Consider the following 15111-nt stretch of genomic DNA (forward strand, 5'->3'; position numbering starts at 1 on the left):
TATGTTTTAGGGCCCTTTGGGATTTTGCTTTAAAATTTAAGGCAAACCTTATTGCCATTCATTTTGTGTGTTTCACAGTTTAAACCATATCTAAGTCTAATTTCTTTATCATAGTCTATGGACAATGTATTTGTATTAAAGTTCAACTTAACCCAAAATTAAAAAAGGCAAATGAGGAGAATAAAATAAATATAAACAATGTTATGAAGCAAAGTGATGAATAAAATGCATGTTTTCCTACACCAAATGAGTTTGACATTAAAAACAGCATCTTCCCTTCTCATGGTGCAGCAGCTGGGCAGATAAATCAAGTTTCATCATGTGACACACAAATCAGGAAGAACAATAAATGCCAGACTACATTTTTTAGAATCTTAACATCCCATTAGAAAAAATGAGGTCAATTCGCTAAGGGTTAACACACATCAGTGTGTCAACACAATTTGCAGAGGCTGACACAGGACAGGTAATGTATAAATACACTCATTGGGGACACGCATACATTAGGGGAGCAATGGCGGAGGTTTCGTTGTTTTGTCGTTCGGTCCGAAATTGGTCCCCCGTAACGCTACACACGCAATCAACCAACTTCGGCATAACAGTCAAGAAACAGTTAGCGACAGACTGAGATGAGGTTTTACTACAGGAAAGTTTACAGGGTCATTAGCTCTGCTTGGTTTACAGCTTAAAAGTGTGGATTCTAAAATGCAACTGCGAAAGTATGATGCAATGTTATAAATATGCCACATAACTGAAAATAAATATATGAGAATCTTTTCTTTGATATAAATTTTCGTTCTACTAATTATCCATATCACACATACAATTCCTTATCTAATTTGTTTATATTCACTTCAGATTTTCTGTAAGTAGTTCAACTTATTAGGTAGCATGTTACTTGTGCAATGCACTTTTTGTAACTGTTGTGAGAACTGGTACAATTGCCTTGTGATGCCTGCCGCAGCTCTCTATACAGTAAACATACTACAAGAAGCCTGGCCAACGCATATTTTAATTTCTAATTAAGGTTTCTATTAGTCAGTACACTGACCAATGGGAGTTAAAAAAGGCTGCATAGTGGCTTGTGGGATAACTCTGCAGACAAGATGACATAAGAGAAAAAAAAAGGCAGTAGTAATAAGATTTAAAAAAATGAAGAACAGAAGAAGGTGAAGTCAGAAGAAAAAAGAACAAAGATTATTTTTTGTCAATTAATAGAGTTAAAGGGATACTGTAGGGGGGTCGGGGGAAAATGAGCTGAACTTACCCGGGGCTTCTAATGGTCCCCCGCAGACATCCTGTGCCCGCGCAGCCACTCCCCGATGCTCCGGCCCCGCCTCCGGTTCACTTCTGGAATTTCTGACTTTAAAGTCAGAAAACCACTCCGCCTGCGTTGCCGGGTCCTCGATCCCGCTGATGGCACCAGGAGCATACTGCACAGACACAGACCATACTGGACTTCTGCTATACACTCCTGGTGACATCGGTGGGAGCGAAGACACGGCAACGCAGGCGCAGTGGTTTTCTGACTTTAAAGTCAGAAATTCCAGAAGTGAACTGGAGGCGGGGCCGGAGCATCGGTGAGTGGCTGCGCGGGCACAGGATGTCTGCGGGCGACCATTAGAAGCCCCGGGTAAGTTCAGCTCATTTTCCCCCGACCCCCCTACAGTATCCCTTTAATTGCTTAAAGTGGATCGAAATTAAAAATACAAGATTTCAAAAATAAAATCTATTTTCTAAATTATAATAATAAATAGCAGCCTTTTTTCAGCTGCATGATGACAAATATAAAATATTTTACATTTATTGGAGGAACCCCTCCCTTCCTTTCATATTGCCGGGACAGAATCCGGCAAAATGCTGGAGTAGATGGTGTCCGGCAAAGGAGGAATTGCCAATGGCTGCCACTTGTATAACCCTAGTTATGAAAAGAGAAGGGTGAAAATCATGCACTGAAATGCTCATAGGCTTGAAGGATTGGTTATTTATCTTTCTATGTGTCAGAGTGGTGCAACTAAAAATTTTGAACTAAAAAAAAAGTTTGTGTAACGATTTATGTCAGCAAAGAACAGAATTCTGATTATTAGGTGATCTGCAGTATCACCTATATTGCAGATATATACCTGATTATATGGTGATCTGCAGAATCACCTATAATACTGGTACATAGGAAGCTGATGTGACAACAAATAGCAATGAGTGATTGGTGCAACAGTAGTACTGATAGCTTTGGCAATACCTCACCAGAGGAGCTGGTGGGTACTAACAGTACAATGTCCCTCACCAGAGTCAAGGGCCCTCTGGTGAGACTGGAGTGGTCAGACAGATCTAGTTTGGCAACAGTAGTACTAATAGCTTTAGCAACACCTCACCAGAGGAGCTGGTGGTTACTAATAGTACAGTGACCCTCACCAGAGTCAAGTGCCCTCTGGTGAGAGTAGGGAGGTCAGACAGATCAGGTTCGGCAACAGACAGACAGAGGCAGTACAAAATCAGGAGACAGAGACAGAGTGGTTAAACAAGCAGAGTCGGCAGCAAGATTGTAACAATTGTATATATTAGTGTAGCAACACAGACGTCTGATTATTGTGTGATCTGCAGATTCACCAATAATGCAGACTCTATACCTGTTTATGTGGTGATCTGTAGTATCACCAATAATGCAAGTATAGAAAGCAGAGATGTAGTGACAATAGTGTTTGGTGCAACAGTAGAGGGTAGATCTCACCAGAGGGGCTGGAGAGAACTACCAGAGGAAATGGCAGATAGTTTGACTAAACCTCACCAGTGGAGCTGGTGGGTACTATCTGCAACCAATCTGTGCTAGGCCCCACCAGAAGAGCTGGAGGGTACTAGCCAAGATAGAAGCTGGGTAGCTAGGAGCCCACACCAAAGGGTCTGGTGAGCGCTATCAGCAACAGTAACTAAATAGTTAGCTAGACCCCACCAGAGGAGCTGGTGGGTACTACCAACAATAGTAACTAGATAGTTTAGCTAGACCTCACCAGAGGAGCTGGTGGGTACTATCAACAATAGTAACTAGATACTCTTAATAAATCAATAGAAAAGTGTGCTCCTCTCCACAAACCTCAGATAATTAAAATGCTATTGACCTGGTGCTGTAAGTGATAGAGATGTGTGTCTCCTTATAATAATCTTGTAATGAAACTAAGCGCTCATCAGGTCTACAGTATACATATGTACATACAATTCTTCTTTTACTCTCAAATGAGCCCAGTATTATACCCCCTTAATCATGGAATACAATCCCCCTCACACAAATAGTACCCAGTTCATATACTCTTCACAATGTATATAAATAGGCAAAAGTCCTGGTGCTCAGGCCCAAAACCGATAGTCTGGGCAAGTGTCCTTAAACTCCTCACACTATATTGCCAATCCTTATCCTTTCTTCAAAAATCCAAGCTTGCACTATTGGAGTGTCTGTCTGAGTTCAAAGGTGCTGAAAGACTGGAGGGACGTGTCTGAGAAGGAATTTTTACACCGCTGCAAGCGCTTATGCTGGTCTTGACTGATCAGCCACATGATCTGGTAAGAGGCCAGCGTGTCTATATACGGATTTAGGTGTGGATCACACTGGTGGAGGTTTGTGTGGCAGACACGAGGTGAAGCATATATGTAACCAACATACTACACCATAGAGGTCCCTCTTGTTTTTTCCATGTACTGCGGTGAGTCTAATGAAGACATAAGAAGGCTTTCGCAGGCTGGGCCACATACGCTAAATGCCAAATGTAGTGATTGGCATTTTCATCTGGTGAGCATGATCATTTTGCATTAAGGATTCCACTGATTGATGATAATACTGCAAGCTTGGATTTTTGAGGAAAGGATAAGGATTGGCAATATAGTGTGAGGAGTTTAAGGACACTTGCCCAGACTATCGGTTTTGGGCCTGAGCACCAGGACTTTTGCCTATTTATATACATTGTGAAGAGTATATGAACTGGGTACTATTTGTGTGAGGGGGATTGTATTCCATGATTAAGGAGGTATAATACTGGGCTCATTTGAGAGTAAAAGAAGAATTGTATGTACATATGTATACTGTAGACCTGATTAGCGCTTAGTTTCATTACAAGAATAGTAACTAGATAGTTTAGCTAGACCTCACCAGAGGGGCTGGTGGGTACTGTCAGAGCACCTCTCCAGTGACAAGGGCTCACTGGAGAGTAGAAGGGTCAGACAGACAGGTACAGCAACAGACAGGCAGGTACAGTACAAAATCAGAAGGCAAGAGAATAGTAATGATTCAGGCAGAGATTCGGCAACTTAGATCGGATGGGCAGAAGTACAGAAACGTAGAGCAGAATCAGAGTCAGAGGTAAGCCAGAGTCGTACACAGAATATCAATAATACCATAAGGCAATGATCCTAGTCTTGTGTGAAATCCCTGGTTTCCTCCCAGATCAAAACACACCGGAACTAGTCTAAGGTCTGAGCGCTAACACTGACGTATTCGCAACAGCAGACAGTTTGCAAGTGAGCGGAGAACGCTTATGAAGCAGCGAGGAGAGCCCACAGCCACGCCCCTGCCAATCAGCCAATCCAGGCGCCGTGAGTCTCTCCAGCATAAAGGTCCTGTCTCCGCGCCCGCCCGTGCGAGACAGCGACCCTATGAGCAACTGACAGTCCCGTCCCTGGTGTGCTAGACACCAGCGGAACGGATGAGGCCTCAGTACCGAGAACAAAGGCGGCTGCAGAGGTATCCTGCGTACCCGCAGCCGCCATCATAGGGGATGTTACAGTACCCTCCCCTCTAGGCATGGACTCCGGACACGAACCACCTGGTCTGTCAGGATGTAATCTATGAATGTCCTCCCTGAGTTCTTCTGCATGCATACGAGAAATTGGTACCCAAGATCTCTCCTCTGGCCCATACCCCCTCCAATGAACCAGGTACTGTATGGAGTTACATACCACACGAGAATCCAAAATCTGCTCTATCTCGTATTCTGGTTCCCCATCAATCACCACAGGGGAGAGGGGTGGGGGCGAGGAATCCACATGCACGGCAGGTTTCAAAAGGGACACATGGAAAGTTTTGACACCTCTCATGCTGGGCGGAAGTGCTACCACATAGATCACGTTATTGACTTTCTTGGATACAGAGTATGGCCCTATAAATTTAGGACCCAATTTAACAGAACCTGAAAAGGGGAGAATCCCGAGGAAGTGCACTTCAAATTATTGTGGGCAAATTCTGCGAAGGGCAGAATTTTGACCCAATCCATCTGAGCCTCTGCCACGTAACACCTGTGTCTTGGAAATCATTATACATTTTATTAATCATGTTATTTTTATCACTGTCATTACCACTTCTGTATTTTGTATTCTGTATGCTGTATCATGGATTGAGCCCCTGCCTGAGGGTTTTTAGTCTCCTCTCTGATGTTATAGCTAAATCGGGATCATCATATATATAAGCCATAACTTTAAAAAATTCCTCAACTGAGGTCAAAGCCTCATGACCCTGTGGGAGACTATAGGCCCAGGACTGCGAATCGCCAGATAATAATGTTTTAATCAAAGTGACTCTCTGAGTTTCTGTACCTGAAGAGACTGGCATTAGCTCAAAGTAAGATAAACACCGATGTTTAAAATTTCGGAAGTCAGAGCGATGCCCAGAGAACTTTTCGGGAGGGAGCATCCTGGGTTTAATGGCTAGAGGGGATGACACTTGTGCATTAGGTTCTTTCAGATGGTTAACAGATTCAATCAGCTGGTTAATCTGAGTCTGCTGTACATTAACCGTCTTGATAAGATCGTTAAGGGTTGTGGTCAAGAGTTCAACCCGATTGCACAGTGCCTCCATACTTGTTATGGTCTGCTGTTCTGTAACGATTGTATAATGTATTGGTGTAGCAACACTGGTGAGGTTTAGTCAAACTATCTGCCATTTCCTCTGGTAGTTCTCTCCAGCCCCTCTGGTGAGATCTACCCTCTACTGTTGCACCAAACACTATTGTCACTACATCTCTGCTTTCTATAGTGGGTGGGTACCACCAACAATAGTAACTAGATAGTTTAGCTAGACCTCACCAGAGGAGCTGGTGGGAACTATCAGAGCACCTCTCCAGTGACAAGGGCTCACTGGAGAGTAGAAGGGTCAGGCAGGCAAGGTTAAGCAACAGACAGGCAGGTACAGTGCAAAATCAGAAGGCAAGAGAATAATAATGATTCAGGAAGAGATTCGGCAACTTAGATCAGATGGGCAGAAGTACAGAAACGTAGAGCAGAATCAGAGTCAGAGATAAGCCAGAGTCGTACAAAGAATATCAATAATACAATAAGGCAATGATCCTAGTCTTGTGTGAAATCCCTGGTTTCCTCCCAGATCAAAACACACCGGAACTAGTCTAAGGTCTGAGCGCTAACACTGACGTATTCGCAACAGCAGACAGTTTGCAAGTGAGCGGAGAACGCTTATGAAGCAGCGAGGAGAGCCCACAGCCACGCCCCTGTCAATCAGCCAATCCAGGGGCCGTGAGTCTCTCCTGACGTCAGCCAACCAGCAGATCAGCTGACGCGCCTTCTTCCAGCATAAAGGTCCTGACTCCGAGCACACCCGCGCGAGACAGCGGCCCTATGAGCAACTGACAGTCCCGTCCCTGGCGTGCTAGACGCCAGCGGAACGGATGAGGCCTCAGGTTCGAGAACAAAGGCGGCTTCAGAGGCTTCCTGCGTACCCGCAGCCGCCATCATAGGGGATGTTACAAAGATCAGATGAGCAGAGGTACAAAGTCACTGAGCAGAAGAGTAGTCAGAACGAGCCAGAGTCATGCACAAATAATAACACAGTAATATAAATCTTTAAGGCTATCAAACAATTCCTATCTTGTGTGAAATCCCCGGTTTCCTCCCGGATCAAAGCACACCGGAACTATCTAAAGGTCTGAGTGATAACACAGAGTATTCACAACAGCAGACAAGTTGCGAGTGAGTCAGCTAAGCTTTTGAAACAGAGGAGACCCTTCAGGCACGCCCCCCTCCTATCAACCAATGAGGAGCGGCGAGCGTCTCCTCTGACGTCAGCCGACCGGCCGGTCAGCTGACGCGCCTCCTCCCCGCATAAAGGTCCTGTCTGTGCGCGCACGCATGCGACAAGGCAACCCTATGTGCAACTGACAGACCCGTCCTCGGCGTGCTAGACGCCTGAGGCACAGATACATTGCTAAACAGGGAGCTGAAGGCAGCTGCGGTGGTAGCGCTGTTCCCCGCGGCTGCCGCTCTAGCGTTTGTTACAGTTACGGAACTAATAATTTTTCCACCGTCTCTGGCCACCTCTCTGCCTGAAGTAACTATAAATGCTAATAACACTCCCATAACTTCAGTTCCCAAAGCACGGTGCTTGGGGGTAATATTCGACTCTTCTCTCTCTTTTATTCCTCATCTTAACTCCATAACCAGCTCCTGCCATCTCCAACTCAAAAATATATCTTGCATCCGTCCCTTTCTCACTCAAGACACAACCAAAATGTTAATACATGCTCTTATAATTTCTTGTCTGCACTACTGCAACGTACTACTTTGTGGACTATCTTCTAACAAACTGGCCCCGCTCCAGTCGGTACTGAACTCAGCTGCTCGTCTCATTCATCTTTCTTCTCGATCTTCCTCTGCTGACCCTCTCTGTCAAGCTCTTCACTGGCTGCCAATTAACCAGAGGATCCAGTTCAAACTCCTAACCCTAATTTACAAAGCTCTCCACAATCTCTCTCCCCAGTACATATCCTCACTAATTTCCAGATACAAACCCAATCGCAATCTCAGATCTGCACACGATCTTCTGTTGTCCTCCTCTAGAATCACCTCCTCACATTCACGCTTACAAGATTTTGCACGCGCTTCACCCCTTCGTTGGAATTCTCTACCCACAACACATCCGCCACTCGCCAACCTTTGTTACTTTTAAATGCTCTCTAAAAACTCATTTGTTCCGACAAGCATATTCGCTACCTTAAGCCACTTCCCTTTGTCCTAAGACCAAATTGCACTCCTACTAGGTATCCTAAAACATGCTGCCTCTATATATTTTATCATATACTACCCCTCCTCTTGTTTCCCCCATTCACTTTAGATTGTAAGCTCACAAGGGCAGGGCTCTCTCCCCCTTTTTGTGTCTTGGAAATCATTATACATTTTATTCATCATGTTACTTTTATCACTGTCATTACCACTTCTGTATTTTGTATTCTGTATGCTGTATCAGTTTTTGTATTTTGTCACTAATTATGTATCTTGTATATTGGTGTACACCATTGTCTGTATTATGTACCCCATGTTTGTTTCTTACTTTGTACAGCGCCACGGAATATGTTGGTGCTTTATAAATCAATAATAATAATAATAGGGATGGGCTACTTGTCTATGATATGGTGGTTCTGGCTATACCAGCCTGCATGGGTGACAAGGGGTTAAAGAGGCTTGGAAAGGGGGACTCCATGTTATCTGTTTTGATAAAATGTGATACAAGTTGATATTAAAGCACACCTGAAGTGAGATATTTAAAGGGAACCAGAGAGGAACGTTAATAAAAAAAAATAGAAAAAGCTTTTATACATACATGGGTCTTCTTCCAGCCCCATAAGCCTGGATCGCTCCCACGCCGCCATCCTCCGCTTCCTGTATCGCGGTACCGGGTCCCGTCACTTCCGGCGGACGCGGCCAATTGTCTGCATCACAGGGGCTCCCTCCATACCCGTACGCATGCGGCTGCGCAGTAGGCAGCCTCACGCGTACGTATATGGAGGGAGCCCCGCGTGAGGCGGACAATTGGCCGCGTCTGCCAGCCGACTGGCCGACTGGCGGTAATGATGACGGGGGCCGGTACCGGTGAATCCAGGCAGCAGAGGACGGCGGCGTGGGAGCAATCCGTGCGTATGGGGCTGGAGGAAGCCCCAGGTATGTATAATAGCCTTCCCCCAACGTCTCTGGTTCCCTTTAAACAATACCCATAACCTGGCATCTTGCTGATCTTTCAAGCATCAGTACTGTCTAAACCACACACCTGAAAGAAGCATGTGGCAAATCCAGTCAAACTTCAGTCAGAAACATTTGCTCTGCTTGCTTTTTGGGGTATATGGCTAAAAGTATTAGAAAAAGAGAATCAGCAGGAAAGCCAGGCAATTTGCATTGTTTAAAAGGAAATACATTTGACAGCCTCCATATTCCTCTGACTTCAGGTGCTCTTTAAGTATACCACAGCAATCTGTAATTAAACCGTAACTGAAAAACATTTTGCTATTGTAACTTCTCTACCCTTCAGATCTGTGCAATGGTCAGCTTTCTACACAAGATATACAGAGCCTCTGATATTACCACCAGAGAGTCACTCAATATAGTTTGACCTGCTCAACACAGATCTTAAAGGAATACTATCGATTCACATATTTTTTTCAATTGACACAGGAATTGTTTGGGAAGTGCTGCTAAGTACTGGTGTATACATTTTAGTAGCAACTTCTTTGTTTACTGTTAGCAAAATACATTCAAAGTTTACTGACGCCAAAACTGACGGCTGACTGAGCCATGAGGAGAGGGGAAATTCTCCTCACACTTGATCAGTTAACTCTATGTGTAGCTCTGTGTGTGACAGAGAGAGACAGGACACGAGCTGCAGCTGTTGGGAGCTCTGTTTCTGACTGAAGTGTCTGAAGAGAGCAGAAGAAATGTAACTAATTGTCACAGCTTTTTCATATTGTTTTTGCTTTCAGAGTTTGATATGTTTGATATTTGCTTTCTGTAGTCTGATATGCAACTCTGGCTGTGCATTGAAGCAGACACCCCTTCTGCAATTGATTTGTCTAAATATAGCTAAATCCTACCCTCAATAAATAACAGCTTTTGCCTCTGATATTTAACATGAAAATTAGGAAATTAGAACATTATTTGTACATTGTCATTTTAGAACACTTGGGTATCGATAGTATTCCTTTAACTTTGGTAATAGACATGAGTATAATACTCAGATTCATAACTTTGGCATGGAAGGGACCAACCATGTCTAATGCATTATTCACAATCAATGGAGGTAGCAGCAAATATAAGAGTATATATATATTATATTCATTATTTATTGATATACAGTAGAATCTTTTTAGATGGTCTTTAGACTATGTGGAGTTCCCTGTAAGCCTTCCTGTATATGTAATCCGAATGTTGCACTTTTTTGCCACCTGCTGCATCAGTGATGCAGCTCACATCAAGAAAAACGAACGATTATCCTGTTTTTTTTCAATAAAAATCTGATCAGACATGTTGGAAAAATCTTTATGTTCAATCTAATGGAATAATGGAATGAAATGATCTAATCGAAAGAAAAAAAATTGTACCATGTATGGGCACCATTATATAGATCTTATTATATAGTTCACAGTTGCATAATTGAAAGTGGTTGATTCTTTAACTTCAATAAAGGAGTATCTATTGAAATGGAATGTTTAAAATCAGAGCTCGCTATCTCTTTTAAAAGTGGTGTCTACTATTGTAAAGTCAATATTTTAACAGGAACCTGAAACAGTAGTAATTGTTTAACCTCCCCGGCGTTCTATTGAGATCGCCAGGGAGGCTGCGGGAGGGTTTTTTTTTAATTAAAAAAAAACTATTTCATGCAGCCAACTGAAAGTTGGCTGCATGAAAGCCCACTAGAGGGCGCTCCGGATGCGTTCTTCCGATCGCCTCCGGCGCCCAGAATAAACAAGGAAGGCCGCAATGAGCAGCCTTCCTTGTTTGGCTTTCCTCGTCGCCATGGCGACGAGCGGAGTGACGTCATGGACCTTAGCGCTGGCCGGAACTGATTGGTCCGGCTGCGCAGGGCTCGGGCGGCTGGGGGGACCCTCTTTCGCCGCTGCTCGCGGCGGATCGCCGCAGAGCAGCGGCGATCAGGCAGCACACGCGGCTGGCAAAGTGCCGGCTGCGTGTGCTGCTTTTTATTTGAGCGGCAGCCTCCGGCGGTGATGGACGAGCTGAGCTCGTCCATACCGCTCAGGAGGTTAAAGCAATTAGGATTTCTTATTCTGAGTTAAAGAATAGTATATATTTCCCAATACACTATATACAGTACATCACTAGGCAATTCCAAATTAAATTTTTACAGGGGATCTGCAATCAGAATTATAAGCAGAAATGTTGCTTATACAACCCTATACTAATGACTAGGCTAGTTTGGTGGTCTGTGGTTATCAGAATGATGATCAATGCAAACCCCTCCCCTGCCTGCCTGGTCACCATGTCAAGTGGTGCCATAATTGCATTGCCCATTAGAGATGGCCCGAACCTCAGATTTTTAGTTCGCAAACTGTATCCGCGCACTTTCACGAAAGTTGGGTTGGCGCGAACTTTTGCGAACCGCAACAGACTTCAATGGGGAGGCGAACTTTAAAACCTAGAAAAATGTATGCTGGCCACAAAAGTGATGGAAAAGATGTTTCAAAGGGTCTAACACCTGGAGGGAGGCATGGTGGAGTGGAATAGACACCAAAAGTCCCGGGGAAAAATCTGGATGGGACACAAAGCATCGTTTTAAGGGCAGAAATCACATGAATGCTAAATTGCAGGCCTAAAGTGCTTTAAAACATCTTGCATGTGTATACATCAATCAGGGTGTGTAATTAGAGTACTGCTTCACACTGACACACCAAACTCCCTGTGTAATGCACCGCAAACCGCTGTTTGTGTAGTGATGGCCGTGCTGGACTAGTGCGCACCATGGCAAGAGTGCAGGCCGTGGCAGTTTTCAAGCCCATATGATCGCCGGGCTGAGGTAGCTGAATGACATAACATAGTGATTGTCCAGCTGATCAAATTTGGTCTGTCCACAATGAAGGAACACCCTTATTATCATGGGTGTGCCCCCCCGACACACTCATATAGCCATCGTTCATTGCTTCATTGTGATATGCAAGCCCCTTCACAGCAGCAAGGTAATGATCACAAAGGGGATTTGGCACATGTGCATGCCATTGCGGCCTGGTATCTTCCACTGTGGTGCGTAGCTTTGCTTTTGTGTGCTGCTTTTCCTCAGGTGGTCATGCCATTGCAGTGTGTGCTTTGTATTCATGCACCTTCATAAGGTAGTTGTCCCTACGGTCTTGGTCTTTCCATGGCTCGATTTTCGTTGGCAGTGAGTACAGATGGCATTGCTCTCATCTGAGGCAGACACACAAAAAAAATTCCACACCGCTGAGCCCTGGGGTGATAGCACTTTAGTGGTGGCAGCCGACTGAGTGTTAAGTGGGTGCCAGAATCAGAGCAGGAGGAGGAAGATACGTAACGCTTCCATGCAGAAGCTGAGAAAGATGAGGTGTTCTGTGTTAGTCAACTACGTCCTGAGAATATTGGGGGTTGATGGCACGTGCCTTCTTCTGAACACTGTACTTTGGCCGAGGGCCACATGAAATCACGACAGAGCGACCTCGAACAGACCTGCCAGGTGGCCTGCCTCTGCCTTTTGTTTTGTCCATATTGGGGGGGATAAAGTGTAAGGTATGCACTGACTTGACTAATACAATGTGCAGTCAAACAGGTGCAGTTAACAGGTATGCACGGAGTGGTATATCACACTGCATGCACTCACGTAAGTAGGTGGGTGCACTGAACACAACAGGTAGGTATATGCAGTGATGGGCATTACAAATGTGCACCTGTCACACACATGTACCGTGAACAGGTAGTCACTGAATGTGCTGGGCCTGGCAGTGGCTCACACAGTAGGAATTACCAAGGCTGTCTATGCAACACAAGTGTCAGTGGGACACAAAAAAAAATAGATCACAAGAACAAGATTAGCTCTCAAAAGAGCTGTTGAGGGGTGCTTTTTTAGCAATAAGAATCAGAAAGGAGCAAGCTAACAAGCCTACAAGAGCCTAACTAAGCTTTCCTTATGAGAGTCTGCAACAGCTTTCCCTTCTCTAATGAATGCAGGCACACGAGTGAGTCCAAAGCCTGACGCTGCCTGCCTTTTATAAGGGAGGGAGTGGTTTCAGGAGGGAGTGTAGCCTGATTGGCTACAATGTGCCTGCTGACTGTGATGTAGAGGGTCAAAGTTGACCCTCTTGATGCACTATGGGGGCGAACCGAACTTCCGGAAAAGTTTGCAGTTCTACGCGATTGCGAACCCCAGAAGTTTGCCGGGAACCGTTCGCGGGCAAACTGTCCGGGCCATCTATATTGCCCATATGGCCTACAGTGCCTTTTAGAACATAAAGAGGATGACAAAGCCCTTGTTTTTCCCCTCATTTTCAGCTAAGCCACATATAAGAAATAATGTATTCACCAGTCAGTAACTCAGCTTGCAGCTTTGTTTACCTCAAAGTAATAACGATAAATATGATGTCAAACAGCATTGGGTTCCCTGCAACCTTCTACCAGAACTTTGGCTAGAAATGTAGCCTGAGTCATTAAAAAAGGAAGTGTGCAGCTACCCTTCCTGAGACAGGTGAAGCTAAGTGACTTTCATCATGGGGGGGTAACTTGCAAGGAGGGGTGGAAAAAGCTTTTCCTTTCCATAAGGCACTCTTGTCTCATTGTTCACAAATATACCACATATAATCCATACCTCTTCATAGGGGATTCTCAGAGATGTATTTATTTTCAAAAGCACTTAGTTTATGGCAGTTGCTCTGTCCAACTGCCAAAAAACTGTGTAGTAAGCAGGGAAGCTGGCCAGCTTCATTGTTTAAATCCTTTTTAGGGAATATCTTCATAAAGAATAAAAGCCTTGTTGAGACTCCCCTATGAAGAGATGGACTAGTCCAAAACCTGTTGCTTCTGTCAGATTTATGCTACCTACTGTAAGTGACAGCAACATAGGAGAAAAGTACTTGTACTTCTTAATTTGTTTATGTTTGCACATATTTTTAATTTTACAATTTTTCACCATAGTGCCCCTTTAAAAAAGTTAGATACAAACCTCAGTAGTGGAAAGCTGCCACCCACATTCACCTACAGTCTCCTGCTCTAGCACAGGCTCTCCAAATACCTATTTGAGGAGAGACTTTGTTCTGTGAGAAAAGGTTAGGATTAGATGTACAGATAGGGATATGCTTGGGGAAGGGTATTAGGGATGGTGATATGTGTTAGAAAGGAGTTTGCTTAGTGAGGAGAGTTTGTGTTAGGTGTCATAAAAGCCAATAGTAGAATATTAGTAATAAAAACATTACCAATACTTTAACTTTTGACATCACTCGGCAGCCAAATGAGCAAGCGACTACATAATGAATACTCCCCTCATATTGTCTTTTAGTATACCATGGGGCATCACTATTTTTGTCATTTCAGGATTTTTTCAAAATTGCATTTTATTTCTTAATCTTCCGCCTTTTAGCTAAGGAGTGGTGAAGAAGCCCTTGTCTCTCCTCACATGAAGGAGGGTACTTTGCAATGGTGGATAGCTTACCACCCCCTTGTAAGGTACCATCCACTATTAAAAAGCATATAGACTTGTATGGTACAGGAGAGGGAAATAAACATTCACAGTTCCATGGCTGACTCCATGCTTAGAGGGACTCACACCTATTTTTTTTTCTAGTTTCAATTGTGTTTATTGGGAAAAAAAGCAAGAAGGGCAAAGAGTTACAATTCTTGCACTGTGTTGCCCTCACAGGGGGAATGTATATAAATGCAGTATACGTAACACTATAATACCAAAACATAATATAGTAACATCGTTTTTAGAACCATAGGGGATAAAGGAAAGAGGAAGGGGAAGGGAAGGGGGGAGGGTCAAAAGGGGAAGGAACATAGGTCCGTGAGTGTTATCCACTATTTTTTTTTATAATTATGTGCGGTCAGTTTAAAAGTAAGTTGAAACATTCACCAACTTGGAATGAATTCTATTGTGACAAAAAATTCCACCTGCTTCTGTATTAAAAAAAAATGCCAGCTAAAATTGTGACTTTAATTCATGGAAATCTGCATGCTATGTAATTATTATTTATCACTATGGACATGCTCCCAGAGATGTCCCTTGGTGGGCAACATCAGGAGCTTTGCAACTAAATCAGAATAAAAATCAAGATGGTTGCCCTTCTAATCAAAGCATTTCAAGTTGGAATGGCACTGATGAAATACCAATCCAATCAGAAATTG

At 43.9% G+C, this 15111-nt stretch overlaps 1 long non-coding RNA gene across 2 annotated transcripts in view; it reads right to left on the reverse strand.

The window, feature by feature from the left end:
• LOC137557384 (uncharacterized) overlaps positions 1–13631 on the reverse strand; it is a 134074-nt gene extending 120443 nt beyond the window's left edge. For both annotated transcript variants that reach the window (XR_011029564.1, XR_011029563.1), the window contains exon 1: positions 13580–13631. This is a non-coding gene — a long non-coding RNA (uncharacterized lncRNA). The remainder of the gene's footprint in view (positions 1–13579) is intronic.
• Positions 13632–15111: the final 1480 nt, after the last annotated feature.

This window comes from Hyperolius riggenbachi, chromosome 1, assembly GCF_040937935.1.
Source record: "Hyperolius riggenbachi isolate aHypRig1 chromosome 1, aHypRig1.pri, whole genome shotgun sequence".
In the NCBI taxonomy this organism is placed as follows: Eukaryota; Metazoa; Chordata; class Amphibia; order Anura; family Hyperoliidae; genus Hyperolius; species Hyperolius riggenbachi.